Genomic DNA, 19115 nt, shown 5'->3' with positions numbered 1-19115 from the left:
CTCCTACAATCTCTCCTCCTTGTCTCACTCAAGTTTCTGCCCTTAATTAGCCAAAATTGCCATGATTTTCTCTCAAAAACCTGCAATCAATGCACATTAGTCCACTAGGCATAACATCTCACTTTTACTCATCTCATTAAGCAAAATATAATCAAAATATTTAAGGAATTATGAGAAGAGTTGATTTAAATAAGCTTGGAGGTGTATTAAGGTCCATATAGTTACCCAATTATGAGGCTCATCACAAGTCCCATCCTTCTTTGGTACAATGATGATGAGTGACCCACATTCAATCGAATGACACCTTCTTCCTACAGCTGCTACAACTGTTTCTTCACCTTGCTTCTCTAACAAACTACATGTACAACACAATATTTGGAAATAGGGAGTCTGGAAATATCTATATCTCATGCTCCACTTCTCTCTTAGGAGGTAACCCTTTAGGCTCTCAGAACACATCCTTGTATACTTGTAACAACTCCATTTTTTTTTATGTTTCTTAGTACACCCCTCCAGGGATGCCTTGCTTCTTGTTGACTCCTCTTCAGACCAACTTTCTCAAAAACAATAAAACACACTTCTTTCTAGAACTAATCAATTTCTTGGCTTGGTTGGCACTTTCTAGTGAAATTTTCAACTTGCCTGTGTGCGCGTTGATGATGAACGATTTTCCATCCTTGATGAGCTAGTACTAGTTATATATCCTCATGAATATTGCATCATTCATGTCCATGTATTAACTCCCAAACACGATGCCAAATACATCAAGGGGAACCACATCCATATCTACTTCATCAATAAAATTAGCACTGTTAGCAAATATAATTTTGCATCGTTTTGTTACATTCAACTTTGCATATTTATTTACTCATCCTAATATATATGGGTTTGGATGATCACAAACTTCTAGCCCGAACTTCTTGACCAACTTTGTTGCAATGACATTCACCTATGATTCTGAGTCAGATAGAGCATCAATATTTGTCTACTTGACCTGTATCTTTATATGGAAGCATTTGGTTATTTCTTTCTCTTCCTATTGTTGAAGGCTACTCAGATTCACCTCCTTCTGCACTAGCAAATAGATGATCTTCTCATCCATGTCCAATCTGCTTTCAAATTGGTTGGTTCGAATATGTGGCCATGAGATTCTTCTTCTTGTTTTCTCTCTTCTTGTTCTTCAGGTTTATCTTTGGATGCAACTTCCAGCACTTCTCCTCTATATGGCATCATTGTTGTTGTGATTGCAGTGACTGCTAAGATCTTTGCACTAGTGTGTTGTGGTCATCGTCTTTTTATCTTTCCCCCTTTTTTCTTCTTCTTCCCTTCCTTAGAAGCTTCTTGTTTCTCCTTTTTCTTCAATCCACTTGATTGTGCTCTTTTCAGGCCTATGTTTTCTAGGTATTGTGCCTATACAAAAGCCATGTCCATCGATTTGGGCTTGAAAAAAATCACCTAGTCACGTAGATGGCAATGAAGACCCCCCAAATACTTGAGGAGTACATCTGGGTTCTTTGGAGAGATACCCAACATTATAGCCATCTTTTTGAATTATGAGCTGTACTCCTGCATGCTTTGGCACGACGTTTGCCTAAAGTAATGCCATCAGATCCACTGGTCCTCCACATACTCGATGGGATAAAAGTGTGATTTAATGAGGGTTATGAAATCCTCCCACTGAGTCACTGGAGGTTCTCCCTCCAACCTCAGGGTTTTCGTTGTGGCTCTCCCACAAAGTTAGTGCGTGGCCCTTTAATTCTAGCTACGCGAATGAGATCTTTTACCCTTCCTCAATCTGTGGACACTGAAATAAACTTCTAGTTGCTGCAAACAATGGCTCAACTTCGTAGCATCGATCTCACTGCGGTATGGCTTGATGTCGGCTTTTGCTTCCATTTTAAACATGATTGATTCACGACACTCAAACTGGGCTGATCTTTTCTGGGTTTTTTCTTCGACTAGTTCTCTGTCTTCCCGAACTCCTGATCCCCCTTTTGATTTGTCCTCTACATTCGATCCAGCATATTCTCCAAATATCCGCAAATTATTGCTTAAGGATGCCATGAGGAGGTTTAGATTGCAGTTTATATCTGTGACTTGTTGTTCAAGCCATGAAAACCTCACCTTTACAAGATCACGAGGTTCGTTTACAGATTCATCGAACATGATTAGGGTTTTGCGATTTTTGGCCCCGTCCATCTAGATCCATGAAATATCCACAAAATACTGAAAGAAACCTGCTTTGATACAAAATTATCCATAAGTTTCTATGGATGTTCCATTGGATAGTTTGTCACAACAGATCTGATAATAATATATTAAAATTATGAATTTCTACACAATTACAGTTTTATTAAAATTTAGATCTATAAACTTAACTATAATTAGTGCATGCATGCGAATAGAAAATATGCAAAAAAGTAGAGAAGGAAAAAATAATCTCTCACACACACATAAGACACAAGATATGCTCTCTGGGAAACCCTTTTGGGAGAAAACCTAGCTGGAAGGTGAGGTGGCTTCACTCTCTTTCCTTGTCTGGAAAATATGGTTGTAGGCACAAAGAAGTAATGCATGTGGCCTATGGGATGATACAATACACAAATCCTCTTTGTGTGCTCCACATCTTATATCTCTTGGCTATCTTTTCTCAACTATGGAACAAAATGCTATCAAAAGAATGGAATGCCTCTTCCTCCTAGTGGCCTGGTTATAACATAGTCTGATAGCCTACCAGTAGTTAATTTTGACTACGTCAAATCTTAACTAGAGTTACAATATAGACTCTTCAAGGGTTTTTTACATCAAAAACACGTGGCTAGACACTTTTACATGAATACTTGGGGTTGATGCGACATCCTCCCAAATTATAGGTGTGAAAACAACAAGGTCAACTTCTGAGTGGCATAATTTTTGCATACAGACTCTCATTGACACGCTTCTTGCACCGTTGGAAATATATTTGTGTTTAGAACAATCTGAAATGGTGCCATGCTAGATCGTAAAAATTTTATCTCCAAAAAATGTTGTTTTATGCCTCAAAATGCTCACAGAAGGTTTCAGGCCCCATTTCGCCAAACTGGGTCCCGCCGGTAAAACCAGTCTCATGAGTTGATTGCTCCACTTTTTCCACTTTGAATGCATCGAGATGGATGAAAAGCAATATGATGATCCAATCCGGATCAGAAAGAGAAGTAAACTTGAAGATCATATGATTGACATAAGCAAGGATTGCTTGTAAAGGGGAATCATTTTCAAAAAGACACAAGGAATAATAAGAAGACCTATTTACCTAGAAGGAAGATTACTATATCAAGATTTTATTTAAGACCTCATCATCTTAAGGAGGATCAATCTCTCACTGAAGGAAGTAATAATAAGCTCTTGTTGAAGAATCTCTAGTACACTCCATCATCTTGAAGAAAAGGAAGCATCAAAGAATCTTGGGATCATCATCCACTCTTTGAAGTTGTTTGAAGACACTATTGTTGAAGGCATCCTAGAAGGCATCATTCTAGGGAATATTTGAAGTCTCTTTAAAGGTCTTGAAATCATTAATATAGTTGGGTACATCATCAATAAGAACCCTCATTTGATAAGTAACTACCATTTTAAGCTCCATGTCTCAATATATAGATCAAATAACTACATTTTGCATGGAAAGTGTTGTAGCATCCATTGTGTTTTTGTTTTTGTTTTTGTTTTGTTTTTTTGTTTTTTGTTGTTGTTGTTCCTTTTGTTTTTTTTTTTTTGTTTTTTTGTTTTTTGTTTTTTTGTTTTTTTTTCTTTTTCCAGTTTTATTGCAAAAATGAAAAAAACCAAATATTATGTTATAACGGAAATAAAAGGAAATGTAGAAATTTGAAAGAAATGGCTTATTTTATATTATTAATGGCTTTTGAACGTGAGAAACCCACTAGAAGATCTAAGCCGTCCACTTGGAAGGCAACAGATCCGACGGTAATCGCGTGGTTAACAAGGGTGAGGTTTACTAAAAAATCAGACGCAAGAAGTTATAAAATTGAGTTAAAACCTCAGTTGATTAGGGTCGTCCCCTTGAAGAATGAAAATCCGACGGTAATTGCGTGGTTAACAAGGACGATGTTTAATTCAGAAAATGGACGTGATGGTTTATAGAATGTGGTTTAATCTGTTGAAGCCCGGATCAATCACAACCACTCATCAAGAAGGGACAAGATCCGACGGATATCACGTCGAAAAGTTCTCGGGTTTTATTATAAATTTCGGACCCGAGAAGTCTTTTAACAACAATTTTGTTTCCTATTGGGTCCATGGGGAAGGCAAAGGTCTATGGAAAAGGCGTACACGATAAGATTATGAACTAGAGTCTAAATTCTTTTCAGTTCCTTGGTAAGCCATATTTCACGTAAATCAACCAATTCCGCTGTTTTAGCTGAATAACTAGAATTAGAGGCGAATGAACGAAACTCCGAAGGAATGGTGATTGGTCGAGTTTCTTTGTGTTTTCGCCAATCAGGACATTTCCGATACATACGTGGGCCCATTACCCACATCCACGCACGGAATCTTGTAACGATGCAGTTTCGCTGTGTTAAAACAGTCTATCTATTATCAGAACATTTACAGAGAAACTTCATCAACAATCAAGCCACAGATCTAAACAACGAGCAACCATCATCAGTTATATTCTAATTTCTGTTTCTTCCTTGTTATTTTGTTTTCTTGAGAATGAGGTGTCTTTTACCCCCCAATGTAATTTTCTGTAATGACTTTTACTTTAGACAGTTAGGAGATAGTTAAGCAGTTTGACAGTTTTGGTGATTATCAACTGTCACATGATGTATAAAAAGAGGAAAAATTATAGAAAAAAGGTTCAAATTTTGAAGAACCTGGAGACTAGGCTACTGTATTTTTTATAAATTGTTGATTAATGAAAGAATCAGAAGTTTTCCACACATTGTTGGGTATGATTTTGTGACTTCTTTGTTATGTGTCATCATATGTCTTCTTTTCTTTAAGTATAGTAATGAAGCTACAGGTCTTTGTTTACTTATGTGAATGAAGTTAAAATTCCTTAAAAGAGTGCTCCTATACTTAAAACCCTTACTTCTACATTTCTTCTAAGTTATAGATAATAGTTTTTGTGTAAAGCAACATATTGTCTCTAACTTCCCAAAGTGTTACAGATAATAGTTTCTGTGTAAAACAACATATTGTCTCTAACTTCTCAAAGCATTCTCCACTCAGCATTCATATTCAGCAATCAAATGGCATTCTGAGACTTTCATATCACCTAAGTATTAAGGGTTAAGAACCAGGTCTTTCAGGTCCTTCACTTGAAGATACATCATACAAATAAGTGACAATAATAATAAACATTAATGTCTTAAGCACAATTTCTACACAACAAAGAAATTGGTTTCTTAAGGGACAACAGAAAGCAAAAAACTCGTTGGGTCAAGAAATTTCCTAGCACGGAAGAAGAGGATTGATTTGGTGCTCATAGAAAATGAGGCCATGGAATATGTTCTTGGTGAGGTGACTCAACTAGATAAAGAGAAGACTCAAGAATTAGAAATATACAAGAAGGGAGAAGTAAGGGAAAAAAATATTCTTATCGAATCCATAAAAGATCATCCCCTTCCCTTTGTTGCTAATTTGAAGTCATCTAAAACAATCTATGATAAGTTGGTAAAGTTGTACTCTATAAGTACATCAGGTCAAAATATATCCTTGATTAATCAACTATATAGAATAAGGAAGTCAAAGGATGAATATATGGCCACTTATCTTATGAATATCTCACAAATAAGGGACCTATTGCAAGGGCTTGGTGAGGTCATTTCCGATTAAAAAATGACTACTTGTGTATTAAATGTTTTTCCACCTGATAAGAGTAGTTTTACAACTAGTGTCTACTTAAGAAAGGATATTAATCCTTTTGATGAACTATGGCCTCAATGTATCTTCGAAGAAAAAAGGATAAAGGCAAAGGATGACACTAAATCTAATGAAAAATATCAAGATTTTGTTGCAAAATCCAAGAAGAAGAAGAAAAGGAAGTTTGGAAAGTCCAATGGAAAATACGATATTTCCAAGATAAAATGCTTTGGATGTAACAGGTATTTTTATAGGCCATTTTTTCACATCCGATCAATAGGCCTCCTAATGGGATCAATCAACATCCTATTCCCCCTTGTCATCATCTTGCACAAAGCCCTAAGCATGCCTCTTTCATTCCCCATAGTTTATGCTTGAAACTGCATCATCTGAGCCAGTTTTAGGACCAACGCTCCCTGGCCTCTTATTGGACAACGTTCACCTATCGGTTGCTCCACTATGGCATGCGTTGATCACCTATAGGTTGTTCCACTTTTCACCTACGTTGGTTCTAGAAATTCGAAAAAAGAGAGAAATTCTGGAATCTTCCTCTTTCAAAAACTTCTAGAACTTGTTACTACCATTTACCTCAGATAAAAAATTTAGATCCTATCCTACCGTAATTTGGATTTTCCATCCCTTATCCTTTGATCCCATCCTCCCATCAAAGGTAGATTTAAAACCTTAGATTAGTAATTGGATAAAAACTCCCAACTTACCTCACTCCTCTATATATTTACAACCTTACATATGCAAGGGGTTGGAATTTGGAGAATGAATCTAACTTTATGTTTCTATTGTGAGAGGTTTCATTTCATGCATTTAGGGTTATTGGAGGTGTACATTGTGACAAGGAAAGGAAAAGTCAACCTGGAGGAGCTCCTCTACAAGATCAACATCTATTTATGGTTGTAACTCCTTCCATTTATATTAATGCAAATAATTTTTTTTCCTATATGTGACGTTGTTATTTCATGTATTTCAATACCATGTTGATCTATTGAATAGATTATTTAGATGATATTGCATAGATCTCGTAGTTTCTTGGCTTGTGTTATCTGACTGTGCAGGTTCTAATTTTGGCAATCAGAGCTAGAATTGGAGCATTCAAGCTAAAGAAGGAGCGAATCTTGCGACAGATTCCAGGTAGGCTTCATTCCATCATCTATTTACTTTAAGGAAAGCATTGGGTTCCTTGTCTCTCTGTTGTTCTAGGTTAGCCACCAAACCTAGGGGAGATACTTTTGTTTGCAATCATAAATCTCATATAACAGGTATGGACATTTCAAGAGGGATTGTCCAAATAAGAAAAACAGCAAAAGGAAGGAAAGGAGTGGAGATCACATAGCTAAAGAAAAGGAAGAAACTAAGAAGAAGCCGAAAGGAGAAGATCCCATGGATCTTTGCTATTGAAGGGAGCTCCATCTCTATTAGGTTCATTTGCAATTTGTCTTTATTTTATTAGAATTTAGAAAGTATAGTAGCATACACCATTGCATTCTCTAAAAGAGTCTTGGTTTTTATAAAAGCATGGCATCATAGAAATAAGCATATGATAGTAGTGGAATTAGAATCTACATGATCAAATTACTTTGAAAGGAATAATATAGCTTACAAGAATGAGAAAATTGACCATATTGCACATTATAGTTCATCCAAGCATTTTCTAACATAATGTTAGAGTTAGACATCTTACGAAGAAGGATCACCAATATCCTCCAATAAGAACCATCATTTAGGAAGGTTCTTGGAAGAAGCATTATGACTGGTACATATATTCCATCTTGAAGGTATGCAGATGGTGTCATTTAAAGTCTTTCTCCTCTTAAAGGAAAGCTTATTTTCAATAAGGTTGCAAGCAAGCTCATTCAAAGAAAGTATGGCTAGATGGTTATATGGAAGCAAATGTATGCATGTTTTTAAGTATTTATTCTCTAAGGTAGAGTTTATATCTACAAGAATACTGAAAAAGGAGTTGGTTATAAAAATGTGCTTAATAAGTCTTCCATATGGTTACTCGATGCTTGGAACAAGAAGTTTGGCATACTTTGGAATGGTTAAAGATCAAGACTCTTCCAGAAGATGACATTAATTAAAGATGATGATATTGATCAACATTGAATATGTTTTCCTAAAGAAAGAAAGAAAGTTGATAATGACAACTCCAAGGAAGAAGAGATTGCATCTTGCTGGTTAGTTTGTTCCATGGGCACTTTCATTACAAATGATAAGCACAGAGAAGGATCTTGGTAAAATATTAAAATAGATCGTGTGAAAGGAGGTTGATCTCATAAGTAAAGAAAATCCAAAGAGGCTATCATATTGAGGTAATTTTGATAATGATGTCTTGGTTTTGGTTATTTGGTCAATATATGTTTTGCTACCTGGAAATAAATTGCACATTAGCATAATGATAGTTGAGGCAGGAATATCTACAATTGTTGTTTTTGAACTCAATCCAATGAATACATGGATTGAGTGGATGTTTGTGATAATCCTTGAAGGATTGTATGGTCAATATGTTTACATAATCTTGGAATTAAGCACGAATTAAGGGGTAGCAGTAGAAACAAATAACTCGATGTTCATATGAACGATGAAGATCACTTTCATGTCTAAAGGGAGCTATGATTAAGATCTAATTTTATTAGCTAAATATAATTCCTTTGTTGATGCTAACTAAAGGAAGTGATATAAAAGATTGAGGGCTTGAATCTTCTCAGATTTTGGCTCCATTACATTTAGGAAGATGAAATCTCTATTTGATGAAGATGCGAAGAAGAGGAGTATCCATGTAGCTACTTAAATATCTCCATAAATTATAGTAGTTGATTAATTAATGAAGACACACAAGAAATCTTCCCAATTGAAAGGAAGTAAAAGAATCTCCTCTATGCTTTAGAGGGATTAAGAAGTCTCCTTAAATGTATGAGAACGATCAATGATCTATTCCCCAATCAAGAGGGAATGAGGATCTCCTCTCTAGGTTAAGAGGGAGTGATGTTAAAGACATCATATTCTCCATGTGTCATGCAGTAGACCAAGACTAACAATCGTAAGTCTTAGTAAAGGCACTAGGAAGGAGAATGGAGGATTTGATAAGCATCTAAGATTAATACTTCTTGAGGACATAGAATCTAAGATAGGAAGTAGTCTTTTTGACCGACACTCTTTGAGAATTGGACAAGTATCCAAGAAAAGGGTGGTTGGAGATGACATATATTCTTTGAGGATTGGGAATCTGAGATAATAATAGTCCTAAAAGGACATACCTAGTGAACATTTGGATTAGATACCTTAAGACATAGTGTGGTGTTTCACGTAAAGCCTCCTAACATTATGGTATAACATAATAGAGCTTGTCAACTTAAAGCCTTACTATGTTGACAATGTTGGTTATGATGATGGTGCTTAAAGATGGCTTACCAATCCAACTCATGTTATGATAATTCTTCTTTTTGAGAAAATCCTTGTACTAGTGGTACAATTATGAATGCATCCCTAGTTAAGAGGGAGTATTGGAAAATGTAACTAGTTTCAGTCTTCATAATTGTCATTGTATTCATGTCATTATGTATATCTTATGTTACAAAAGAAGAAATAAAAATATTGTTTTTAAGCACGGGTTTCATGCTCTATTTGTATTGGTCATCTAGGTCAAGCATGCATTTCATGCTCCTAGGGTTTGTCTATTCAAAAGAATATTTTTCTTGAGTCAAAAGAGTCTTTATCATTTGTATAAGACCCTATTGGGAAAATTATAACATGTAAAATATATTATTTTGAGTCTAGAAAGTCAAAATAAGCCTCCAAGCACAAGTCGACCCTACAAATGGTAAGTCAGCCTAGAAATGGTTATTTGACTCCATGAAAAGCATATATATAGAAGGAGATTCAACTCATGTTGGGCACACACTTCTGTAGTTCAATCACAAGCAAGAAAGGAGAATAAAACAAGAGCGAGAATTAAGGAAGCAAGAAAAAGACAAAAGTGAAGAAATAAGAAACCCAAATTTTTGTCTACTTCTGTCCACACGTGTGAAAATTAGAGTTTCGGCAGCTATTGCAAGGTTGAGAGTTGTAGGTTGAGGTTGCAGATCCAAGCTAGGGGCCAAAACTGAGATTTGAAGTAGATTGAAGGAGGATTGACCCTTGTTGACTTGGTTGATCTTTGACCTATTTGGAAGAGGTTCTTGGAGGGATGACTTGGTGCTTGGAGGAGGACTTTGGTTTTGAACTCAATTCAATGAATATATGGATTGAGTGGATGTTTTTGGTAATCCTTAAAGGATTTTATGGTCAAGATGTTTACATCATCTTGGAATTAAGCATGAATTAAGAGGTAGCAACACAAACAAATAACCTGATGTTCATATGAAAGATGAAGATCACTTTCATGTCTAAAGGGAGCTAAGATTAAGCTCTAATTTGATTAGCTAAACATAATTCCTTTGTTGATGATAACTAGAGGAAAATGACATGAAAGATTGATGGCCTAAATCCTGTCACAATTTGGCTCCATTAAATTTAGGAAGATGAAAGCTCTATTTGATGAAGATGTGAGGAAGAGGAGTAGCCATGTAGCTACTTAAATATCTCCATAGAATTCTGGTAGTTGATGAATTGATGAAGACACACAAGAAATCTTCCCAATTGAAAGGAAGTAAAAGAATCTCCCCAATGCTTTAGAGGGATTAAGAAGTCTCCTTAAATGTTTGAGAACAAGCAATGATCTATTCCCCAATCAAGAGGAAATGAGGATCTCCTCTCTAGGTTAAGAGGGAGTTTTGGCTTAGTCACTAGTAGAAAATGAGAAATTAGTGACTAGGTGACTAAAAACGTTAGTCACCACAACTTTTCCAAGTGAAATACTACCAAAAATGAGCAATCTTAAGTGACCGAACTAAAAGCGACTAACATAAATCACTAATTTAGTCACAGGTTAAAATATGTGACTAGATAATAAGTAATACAAATAAAAATGACTAATATGAATGACTAATTTAGTCTAAGAACAAAATACAACTACCTAGCAAGTACTACAATAATATGAATCAAATTTTTATGTTAGTCATCTTAATTGTGTCAAGCAATCTAAACTTACAAGAGATAGGGGATTGAAAGATTGTTAAAGATTGGTTGAAAGGTTATCCTTCCTTAAACACTTCTTCATCCTCACATGGTTACACAATATAGATGAGCCAAATTTGCATTATTTATCTCTAATAATTTGTAATTTTAAAAATATATTTTTTAATAAAAAAGATATTTTATGTATTTTAAAAAAATCTATTCATTGAATCTAATTGGATCTAGTTCCAATTTGAAATTAATTTGAAGAGCAAGTTTAATTTTTAAGACTATAATATCAAATGAAAACTACTTTAATTTCATATTAACTGACCTAGATCCATCTTAACCCCGGATCTATCAAGCGCCGAGAGGGATTAAATCTCTCGAGGTACAAACTTTTTTTTCTAGTGCAAAACTTGAGGAAATGTTTGTAACTGGAGAGATTGGATCCCTCTCGACAATTTATAGTTATAGGGTTAATATGGATCTAGATTGGTTATATTATACTATATAATATCTATATTTGTATTTGTGTCTCTTTGCTATTCCCTCTCTCTATCTCAACCCCAAAACATACACACACACTCTCTCCCTCTCTTCCCCTTCTCTCCCTCTCTATCTATATCCCTCTCTCTATTCCCTCCCACTCTCCTCTCTCCCTCACTCTCTCTCCATGACTCCCTTGTCACCCCCTCTCTCTCTCCACCTTTCTCCCTCTATTTTTTTCATGTTCCCTCCCTTTCCAATTCCATCTCTCTCTCCTCATCCATATCTTCCTTCCTCTCTATCCCTTATCTCCCACCTCCCTCTATCTCTCCCCCAAAATCACTCTCCCCCCTCTCTCTCTCTCTTCCATCCACTCTATCGCTATCTTGCCCCCTCCCTATCCTTCTCTATCTCTATGTCTCCATCTCTCCCCCTCCCCCTTCTCTTCCTCTCTCTATCCTCTCCTCTTCTTTCTCTTCACTCCTCTCCTCTCTCCCTCACTCTCTCTCCATCTCTCCCTTCTCACTCCTCTCTCTCTCTATGTATTTGTTCTTTCCTCCCTCTCTCCCACTCCAACTCCAGATATCTCTCTTTCTCTCTCTTCTCTATTCCTTCCTTCGCTCCCTCTCTCCCACCTCAATCTCTCTCCCCCCATCACACTCTCTTTCTCTCTCTCTGCCCTCCAACTTTTTCACTATCTCCCTCCTTCTCTCCACCCCCTCCCCAACTCTCTCTTAATTTGATCATATTGTATCGTGTTTAAGAAATGATATAATCTAAAAAAACTTAATTGGTTGTAAAATATCAAACCTATATTTTGGATCAATCATATCAAAGAAAATAAAATAATGAAAAACTTTTAAAAATCATGTAGTATCTTTAATCTATTATGATTAGTCAATTTGCTTGCTCTCATCCCTTGGATCCTTAGTTAAGATGGATCTATGCTAGTTCTATATAGCTTAATTTTATTAAAACCTTAATTTAATTTCTATGGGAATATTTTTAGTAGTCATGAGGATAAGAGGGTTTACATATATCTCAAATTGTAACACTTTCCCTCTTAGATTCAATTAAAAAAATGTTGTAAAATTAAATTAAAATAAAATATTTTTACTATGAAATAAGTTATGGTTTTTGGGATGTGGTATTGATAATCCATGGTGTTGGCCCATGGTATTGTAACAAAGCCCATTTACAAGTTAATATCCATGGTAAAGTGAGGGTGAATATCCATGGTTAACAATATTGTCATATTGTTATAAAATATTTTGATTGTGAAATATTTTGGCCATGTGGTATTGATAATCCATGGTATTGTAACAAAGCTATTTTTATAAAATATCCACGTTAATAATCTTGTCATATTGTTATAAAATATTTTGGTTGTGAAATAAGTTATGGTTTTTTGACTTGTAGTATTGAAAAGCCATGGTATTGTAACAAAGCCTATTCACAAGTTGATAACAAAATCAAAATATAACAAATTGAATTTTATTATTTTTATTAATTTAACTTTTTATTATTATTATTTTTTTTCTTTCTAAGTAATACTAAACTATTATATTACATCAAGAGCAGAGTTACATTGTGAAAATTACAACGGGGCCGCGGCCCTGTAAAATTTGTCCGTGGACAGACAGTAGACACTTGAGAATTCTTGCCAGAATTGCATAGGACACATGGACAGAGGACACATGGATAAAGACTTAGGGCCACATTCATGCAGCTGACACATGGACATAAACACTTGCAGAACATCGACACAGAACAGAGATAACATAAAACCGACACAATTACATAGAGACAGAGTGACAGACTCATATATAACCGCATAGGAAGCAGACTGAGAAAAATTCTTGCTGTAGAACCTGGAGTGCGAGCTGGGCATGTCAATCTTCGTCAGTGGTCTGCGGCTCATCTTCTGCCTTGCAGCGTGGAGGCTGTAGGATAGCCTTGCCAAGGTTGCGCGCTCCACGGTCGCTTGGGCCAGCGCCTGAGTCACCAACAGGCTCTCTCAGGCTCGCTCCCGGGTCATGTAAAAAGGTAGTGGGCTTGGCCCGGTTTAGACTAACTACTCGCACGATGAGCTACGACCTTGCTCGGGATCGAACACAAGACCGGTCTGTCATGACGAGGCCGACTTTACCACTACACCGCCTCCACGACCTTAACTTTTTATTATTAATTGAGGCCATATTTAAATGTTTACACTCATCCCAATATCATTTTTAACTTCTTCTTCTTCTTTTTAATTTAGTGTCTCACGCAAAAATAACAAATTCTTATTAAAAATAAATCATTTAACCCAATTGAAATTTATATATTTGATTTTATATTATAAATATTTCTTTTATTTTTTCCATTATAAATATTTTTTTTTCCTTTTCATTTCTAGTTTATTCACAGATTACAACATCACATTGTAGCAGTGCATTTTTCTCTGCCTTGTTAATGGAAATGCCAGAAAAAGGAAGACCATCAACATGATCTATGGATTTCATGATATTATGGAGTTTGCGTGGGAAACACCTTAGGAGAGTATCCACGATTAGATGGAGGAAGGGCAAGTCATTCGGCGTGAAGATTTTGGCCATTTGTAATTTTGGCCATTTGTACATGGGTATGAATTTGGACTCTTGAGAGTTCTTCCTTTTTACTAAAGATGATTTGTGTTCTTTTGGGTAAACAATTTGGGTTTATATGATCCAAACATAAATTTCATCTAGAGTTGAGGGTTTAATTATCATGATAATGCAGATCTTGATTGCGGTCAACAATTCATCAAAAGACAATAACAATTCATCAAAAGACAATGCAAGTTTTGATTGCGGCCAACAATTCATCAAAAGAAAATGCAGGTCTTGATTGCGGCCAAAAATTCATCAAAAGACAATGCAGGTCTTGATTGTGGCCAACAATTCATCAAAAGACAATGCAGATCTTGATTGCGGCCAACAATTCATCAAAAGACAATGCACAAGTAAGCATTTTGCATGTCCTTATTGTACAAAGGGTTTAATGATTATGATAATGCAGATCTTGATTGCGAACAATTCATCAACAGACAATGGACAAATAAGAATTTTTCATGTCGTTATTGTACAGATCAGTTGGCTCCTCCCTAACTTTTCTAGGGTCATAATGCATGAAATTTTATTTTTTCTTTTCACCTTTTTTAGTGGTTGATTGGGCCGAGAGATGCTCTACAACCTATGGGGATAGATCTCACATAAAAATGTAAATGTAAACATTTAACATGGAATGTTTAACATTTAACATTTAACATTTTTAATCTAATGTCGGCCCTATTTAGACATATTATTATTTTGTATAAACACAATATAAATTTAAAATATAAAGAGGTTTATGAACACTAAAAAAATAGGTATGGTAAATAAATAAAAAATATAAATAAACTTGAGGTATAGTAAATAAATAACGCCTCTTTTTATACTTACTCCAAAGGTATGGTAAATAAATAAAAGTATAAATAAACTAGAGGTATGGTAAATAAATAAAAACCTCTTGTTATATTTAGTCCATAAACCTCTTTATATTTAAAGAAGACTCAAAAAAGAGGTTTTATTTAGGTGAAGAGTATGGGCCAAATACTATCTTAATACCATGGGCTAAATACTATGGGCCAAATACAATATTTATAAAAGAAGTATGGTAAATTAATAAAAATATAAATAAAAACCTCTCTTTATATTTAGTCCATAAACATCTTTATATTTAAAGAAGACTCAAAAAAGAGGTTTTATTTAGGTGAAGCCTATGGGCCAAATACTATTTTAATACCATGGGCTAAATAATATGGGCCAAATACCATATTTATAAAAGAAGTATGGTAAGTTAATAAAGATATAAATAAACTAGAGGTATGGTAAATAATTTTTTTTTGTATATTTACTTCATAGTTCACTTTATATTTACGAACACTAAAAAATGAGGTTTTATGTAGGTGAAGCCTATGGGCCAAATACCATGGGCCAAATTATTAATAAAACCATGCAAAAAAAATTATTAACCTTAATATTGATATTAATAAAAGTAAAGATGGCACATGGTATTGAAACACGGTATTGAGAACCAATGGTATTGACCCATGGTATTCAAGTGGAATGTAGCCTATTTAAAGGGGGGAATTAAACTAGCATAGATTCATCTTTACTGAGCATCTACTAAGTGCCGAGAGGGATCAAATATCTTGACATGCAAACTAGCATAGAGTGAAAAAAGATTTGATCCCTCTCCACTTTTGGTAGATCCAAAGTAAAGATGGATCTATGTTGGTTGTTTGTGTAATGGAATATACCATGCCCAAATTCAAAGGGCTCGAGTGATGCAAGCAAATTTTCTGGTAGGATGCAAATACTATACCTTCCATAAACTTTGTTACATGAAATTGAAATTTCTTGTAATCATGAACATAAAATATTTTCTTTTTCATCCTTAGATTCTGATCTCAATGCCTATAGTTTTAAACCATGTTACTATATTTTAAGTAGAATATACTTAGATCCATTAAAGCTTACAACTTTCCAAAGGTTAGGTTAATTTCACCTACAAAGAAGGCACCTGAATGGCTTTTTCAATTTAGACTCAATGCTTACAGACAATGATTAAAAATGGAAGAACCAAAATAGTCTGATAACTTTTACCCACCCATCAATTTCCAAGACCTTTGTTATTATTCTGAACCTAAACAAAGAGAGTAGAAGAAGAAGAGCAACCTGGTTGAGGTGGACCCTGACCTGCTTGATACTTTTCAAAAGTTGGGCATGCCCTTGAATAGAAGAAGAGATTGACCAACATTGTTGTAGATGTTGTTTTTGACAGCGTTTTCATTGCTACCATGCATAGGTAGACTCTATAGACAATTGAGGTTATCTTTTGTTCGTTATAAGAGGTAATTCGAGAGTATCTTGATCTAGTTAGGAAGTAGCTTGGCAGGTGTGTTCCTCCTGTTGATAACTATTATGCTGTATTGCATTTTTTTTAGTGATAGCTCCTTCTATTAAATCCCCAAGCACACTTTGTCACCCATTGAAATATCCACTTATTTCAGGATGAATGAGATGGAGACCACGCAGTTTGAGAGGAATCTTATTGTTGTAGATGAGAGGAGTTATGTGACATATATTGAAGGATGCAATGCATGATTTTATGACACCAATCATCTCCATGCCACAATAATGGATCTCTATTGCACTGAGGGAGCAATGATAAAGTATTACACTATAAAGAATTGGTATGTCGGGGGCGAGGAATACAGATGTGGGATTTATAATTTTATTACGAAAAGAGGTTTGTGTGACGGAGACAAATCAAGGATTTCGTGGACTTGAGTAGAGACTGGTTTGAAAATCACCTGGAAATACTCAAGCATTGTTTTGAAAGGCGACCATGCAATTGGAGAGTTCTATTATGTTGCCTTGAAAAATAACTATCAATAGGGGGGACAAAGATGATCCATATAGGGAAGAATTGCAGGAGTGGGATTGTTTCTAAAATTATATCTATAGGAAAGTCAAGGAACTACTACACAGGATTAGTGCAGGGGCAACCAAATTCTCATAATACAAGGAATTTTTCATAGTGTGATTCAATGCTCATCGGTGACCAAGTAGCTGCAAATACTTATCGTTACATTCAGGTACAATTTGAGTTGCATTCTAAAGTCTCTAATTTCATTTATTGATAGTCCTTCTTGTATCTTGTCTCTCTTAATTTCATTGTGGTAGGATTGGAATGGGTTAAAAAGTCAAGCATATCATTGAGTAAAATAGACACCCACATGTCACTACATGTCATTTTGCATACTCTCTATATTTTATACAATTAGAAGTGAGAAATATGATGTGTGCACAACTAAACATCCTAACATGCATGATCAATCCAGTCTTAGCATGGAAATCGAAACCAAGAATCATAAAATGTCAATAAATTTGTGACATGGAGTAAAAAACACAATAAAATATTTTATGCCAACATTGCCTATTTAGTGCAAGATACTACTAATATTTCATAATTTTCAGAGATGGTGGATGTCATGAAGATGCCCTCAAGAAAAGTTACTGACTTGAAGATAAGATGGTCAGTGCAACTATTTACTTTAAATAGGCTAAATTTAGGTAATTAAAACAAGTTTGAAAATCACTAGAAACACCACCCTTGTTTATTTTAAATAGGCTAAATTTAGGTAATTAAAACAAGTTTGAAAATCAATAGAAACATTGCCCCCACATCATTTTATTTCCAGTTGTACAAGATAATATTGAATAAAATTATGAGCACTTCCATTTAAATTGACCATACATAAAATAACAAACAAGTTTGATGCTTTTAAAAGCTATATCCATCATTAAATATAAGATATGACAAGGATGGCTCATAATTTTAAATGTTATATTCATCACCAACTATAAGATAAGAGTTAATGAGATGAGAAAAAGTTTTTCTTGATATAACATGTAAACGTCATATTACTTATAACTCATGCATATTGTATCTTATTGTGCATACATTAATTGTATAACTTCAATTTGGGTAATTTTTTACATTTAAATTGTCTAATATGTAAAAGTTACATTACACTAGCTTAAATTCACACACAAATAAAATATCAGAAATATGGCAGGGGAATGAGTAAGCATTTTCACACTGGTTTAAAATTTCCACTTGGTTGGTGAAGAACCAATTCAATGCTATTTTTGGTGGAATATTAAGTTATTAACCGAAGATAAAAAAATGTAGCTATAGGAGTTACATATACGTGTTTTAGATAGAAGTTACATTTTACAAAACTATATGTACCGTGACATAACTATAATATTCCAACTCCATTTTTTTCACACTTTTCAACATTTTAAAGTTTTGTCTATTTTAGTGTGATTATGAAATTAAATAGTTGATATTGTTTAAGACATCTCCTATTTGCAACATTTTGAATTTTTAAGTGGGATCTTGGGTATGTTTTTGTTACTACCATATATCATGTTTTAAGTAGATGGTGTTTTATAATTCACCCAAGAGACTTTAGGAGAAACCTTGAATTGCATGCTTGTTTCCATTATACATCTAATATTTGCAACATTTTCCACGTGAAGAACCTAATAGCCCATCTTGAACATGAAGCAAGTACCTTAAAAATTGGGGAATTCTATTTCCAGAGGGGGATAGATCCAGAGAGGGCAACGACAACTATCATAAATGGATTTTGTCGGGTTGTATTTAATGAAATCCCACTAGAATTTTCTACTAAAGTAAATCAATTGATGAATTTGAAGCTTGAAGGTAGTGTTGAATAGGTGTTGCAAGGTATCTCTATAACACTATCTATCTACATGATTATAATTCCATGAGATGGTGTCTCAATAATGCTATTTTCTATGAAATCTTAGAATGTGTTCAAAGTTTGTCTCAGATAAGGAAATATGTATGTACTCTTGAATTTATTTATGTTGTAATAAGATCAAGAATAATTTTTTCATTGCAAATAATTGGGATCTGCCATGTAAGTTTACTTTAATACATGAAATTCTTGATTTGTTAGATCCCAACTAGTTAGGGTTGAATTTATTTTTGTTGTCATGAGATTAAGAATAGAGTTGTCATTTTAATCACTGAAATATACCATGTAAGATTTATTCACTACATGAAAGTGTTTATTTGTTAGATTCCAACTT

General features: G+C 34.6%; 1 pseudogene; it reads left to right on the top strand.

Moving 5' to 3' along the window:
- Positions 1 to 5499: 5499 nt before the first annotated feature.
- LOC149165597 (iron-sulfur cluster assembly SufBD family protein ABCI8, chloroplastic pseudogene) lies at positions 5500 to 18737 on the top strand (annotated as a pseudogene).
- The last annotated feature ends 378 nt before the right edge of the window (positions 18738 to 19115 follow it).

Source organism: Pinus tabuliformis, chromosome 5_1 (assembly GCF_031772625.1).
Source record: "Pinus tabuliformis cultivar Carrire ecotype Pingquan chromosome 5_1, CPIR1, whole genome shotgun sequence".
NCBI classification, from domain to species: Eukaryota; Viridiplantae; Streptophyta; class Pinopsida; order Pinales; family Pinaceae; genus Pinus; species Pinus tabuliformis.
The sequence above is the reverse complement of the archived record's forward strand: the minus strand, read 5'-3'. Positions and strand labels throughout refer to the sequence as shown.